This window comes from Perca flavescens, chromosome 5 (genome assembly GCF_004354835.1).
Source record: "Perca flavescens isolate YP-PL-M2 chromosome 5, PFLA_1.0, whole genome shotgun sequence".
NCBI classification, from domain to species: domain Eukaryota; kingdom Metazoa; phylum Chordata; class Actinopteri; order Perciformes; family Percidae; genus Perca; species Perca flavescens.
The window spans coordinates 2,923,892-2,927,508 of NC_041335.1; the positions used below are offsets into that span (position 1 = coordinate 2,923,892).

General features: G+C 40.2%; 1 protein-coding gene across 2 annotated transcripts in view; it reads left to right on the plus strand.

Annotated features, from left to right (window-relative positions):
- The first annotated feature begins 987 nt into the window (after positions 1-987).
- The window catches only part of arvcfb (ARVCF delta catenin family member b), a 280,461-nt gene continuing 277,831 nt past the window's right edge, over positions 988-3,617 (plus strand). For both annotated transcript variants that reach the window (XM_028579335.1, XM_028579336.1), the window contains exon 1: positions 988-1,405. The gene's annotated coding sequence lies outside the window, so the exon portion shown is untranslated. The remainder of the gene's footprint in view (positions 1,406-3,617) is intronic.

Genomic DNA, 3,617 nt, shown 5'->3' on the forward strand with positions numbered 1-3,617 from the left:
TGTGCGTTGTCCTGAATCCCGCCCACCCCGGCAATATAAATAAGAAAAACGAGTGCACTTCCAACAAGGCTAAGTTTGCGGTGATTGGTCAGTTTGCAAGTAATATACAAACTACAGGCTAACAGCAAACAGTAATAATTACTTTTCCGGTTAGTTCAAAATAAAAGCATTGATATTATAAACATGAGTTGGTGAAATTATTCAAAATGTGGATTATGACTTGGCTTGTTGAGACCAGGGCAAAATTAATTTAATTTAATTTAATTACTTTAATTTTACTAGGGTCAACTTTTCAATTCATGCATTCTAATCAGGGTTGCCTCTGGTTATTCTGATAGTGTAACTGAAATGTACATCAACTTCAGCACCAAGGCTGAAGCAGAAGATTCAGTGCTGATTACAGCACTTTCATTCCAGGGCATACAGGACAACTTAAAAACATCAGTTAATAAATAAATAAATACTTATTCTATTGATGGCCATACTACTCTGAATGTTGTCCACTATCTTAAACTTTAATAATTAAACCACTTGCTGTTTGCTGATTTCTTTTGCACATACACTATATTGTAGCCTACTCTACATGTGTTACTCTGGTGTAATGCATCGCTTTGAGAACTTTTACTTTGAAATCAAATTCACCAGAAGTTTTATTTGTATTTTTGCTGACTTGACAATACCACGATACACCAGTGTATAGGCCTATAACAATAGAGGTACAGAATTCAGAGAAATAGAAGACGGAACAGATGATTATAAATATAGATTTAAATAACTGTCTGAGTGACCAACTGATAATCTGTGTTTTGTGGCAAATTAACGGAATAATCATTTTCCCATAAAACAATTAGGCTTAGCATTGACTCCTTACATAATGAGAACAATTTCAAATGAGAACAAGAGTAAATTACTGAATTAATAATTCTGCAGATAAATCATCAAACTCACACATTTCCTCCAATAGCCTCTACTGTGCGAGTGGTGATGGGGGCGGGGACAACACTAACCGTGACCGACAGCATCCAGCCCTGCTGTGGATGAGAGGATAGAAGCCGCCCCGCCTTTCATACAACACAACGTCGCAGACACTAATTAGTAACAATTAACGATAGTCGCTTTGAGTACAAGAAGTAGGCTAACTTTTAAATCTGTTAGGTTGTTATTTTTTGTTATTTATTTTTTTACATGTGATGTGGCGCGTGACAGAAAGGACGCCCGAGCAGCAACCTGTCAACTACAATTTGAGATTTGGAAGGTTGTAACAGTAGTATATCCCTGCAGCAGCCAAGTTACGCGCAGAATAGCGTTATTCAGCCGAGGCTCTACGAGGACTACTGCACATCTCACTGGAGAGTCTCTTCGCTTCTAAAAAACAACCAAACGAGGATAAACAAGAGAAACTGAGGTAGGCTACAACAGCTCTTTGCTTTCCATGTGCTGAATATCTTGCAACGCCAAGTTTTAGCCTGTGCCATTACAACTCAGGGGGAGGGTGTGCCGATAAAACAAAAAACAAAAAACAACGAAACTACAATGTAAACTGACATTTGAATCGCTATAAATAAACCGTGGGCTTCCTTTCGAATGAGTGAGCAGGTGCTTAGATGAGGCATATTGATTAGGATATAGGCTACGGACCCGGTATGCTAGAAAATATTTATCACGCTTTTGTTAAATAGTCGGTGTTTTTAATGTGATACGGCGGTGGGAACTGGGTTGCATGCCGCTGACTAGCTTTTTGTATCAAATACATTGACACGAACGTAATACATTTAGTGTATTGGTGTGCTGTTGGGAGCTCTTATCGCTGTATAGTGGATGCAGTCAAAGGCGGCGAGCGCGAGCCGCACGAGCTGTCAATCATCTCATCCCTTGCTGATCCATTGTTTTGCCCCTCCTGTTTGTGAGTGAGTTACCATGGAGAGTCTTCCGGTTTTTCTCCTCCTAATTGCCTTATTTGGAGAAGGGGCGGCTGTCAGTAGGCTAGCTGATGGTGCTGTCGGGTTAATGGTGCTGCTGTGTGTAAGCTACTGTGTGTCCCATGTGAGCATATAACCGTCCGAATGACTGAACCTCTTCAAAACAACGACCTGAGCTCAGGCCATTACGGAGCCTCAAATGGGAGTTCTCAGTAGACTTTGATTGGTTCTGGTCAGCTTTTTTTCCCCACACCCAGCTCTAGCAGTAATGACCACAGGATGTGGATGCAATTATTATTAGAGCAGTTATCTGTGAGCATGTGCAATTAATTTACATTTACTTGTTGAGTTTCAATGTGCACCACACAAGACCTTTGCAACCTCTTGCTACTAAACGCACCCTGCTGTCATCATCATCATCATCATCGTCATCATCATCATCATCATCATCATCATCATCATCAACTTTATTGCCAGACTCAATGTCCATTCAGAAGACACAGACATGACCTACAACATACAGAGAAATAAAAACAAAAGAAACAACAATACTGCATTTCTATAAAAGACAATACCAGTGTTTCCATAGTGATGATTGGTATGGTATGGCACTAAACCTAGGATTGGCCAGCAGCATACCCATGCTGTTCTGGGAGACGTTCAGGCGACGAATATATTTGTAGATAAGACCCCTCAATAGTGCCTGGAAGGTGCTGACCCCCGCATTACAGAACAGGTCACTTGCACTGGAGCACCTGGGTTTGTTGAGCAGTATCCTCATACAGTCAATATAAGCAACCTTAAGCTTCTGTATGCTTGCATTTTTAAACTTAGTCCATAAGGGAGCAAAGTATATGAAGGAGTGCAATATGCTGTGAGAAGCTTCTGATTAAATTCTGGTTTTAATGTAGCACTGTTATTGTGGCGAATGTTTTTTAAAGTGGCGTATGCTGGGCAATAGCGCTATATACAGCCTCAATGTCATTACTGAAATAATATATTCTTTTTTTTAAATATATCAAGATTTTTAAAAGAGACCTGGCGTGGTTTGCAGATTTAAGAAACCCAATAATGAGCGTGTCGGTTCATATATTCAATTCAGGTTAGTGCATATAGCAGGTTTGCACTCAGTTGCCATAAGGCTGCTGGGTAGAAGAATTATGGTGGACTTTAATGACAATTTTTAATGATAAGTCATATCTTCTATTCACATACTTTCATAACCCCATAGGCCTGTAGAGCCATGCATGCCAGAGTGGGTTGAATTATTTTTTTTATATGAAATTATAAATACAAGGTGTGTAGTGGAATAGCATAACTGTGTACGTTGACCGTGTTGTAGGTGTTGTGTGTGTGTGTGTTGTAGTATGGAACAAAAAGCTATGCAAAACCAGGAGAAAGGGTTGCAGGTGCAGAAAAAGAGACTGATCCCTACTGATCACTGGGGGGCTTGTGAGCACTGAGGCCAGGTGCTCCAGATTTCATCAGCCAACTCAACTCGCACAATATGTAAAGCTGTCATTTGATAAGGGAAGTCGTTGCTGCAAAAGCTTAAAGATTTCGAGATTTGTGGCACCGATCCCATGTGGACCTGATCATTTGTAGGCCATTCAGGCACTTCAGCCATTGTCAGACAGAATGAGAATCACAGTACAAAACAGTGAAGCCACATTCCTTTATTGTTTTTTTATTAATTGC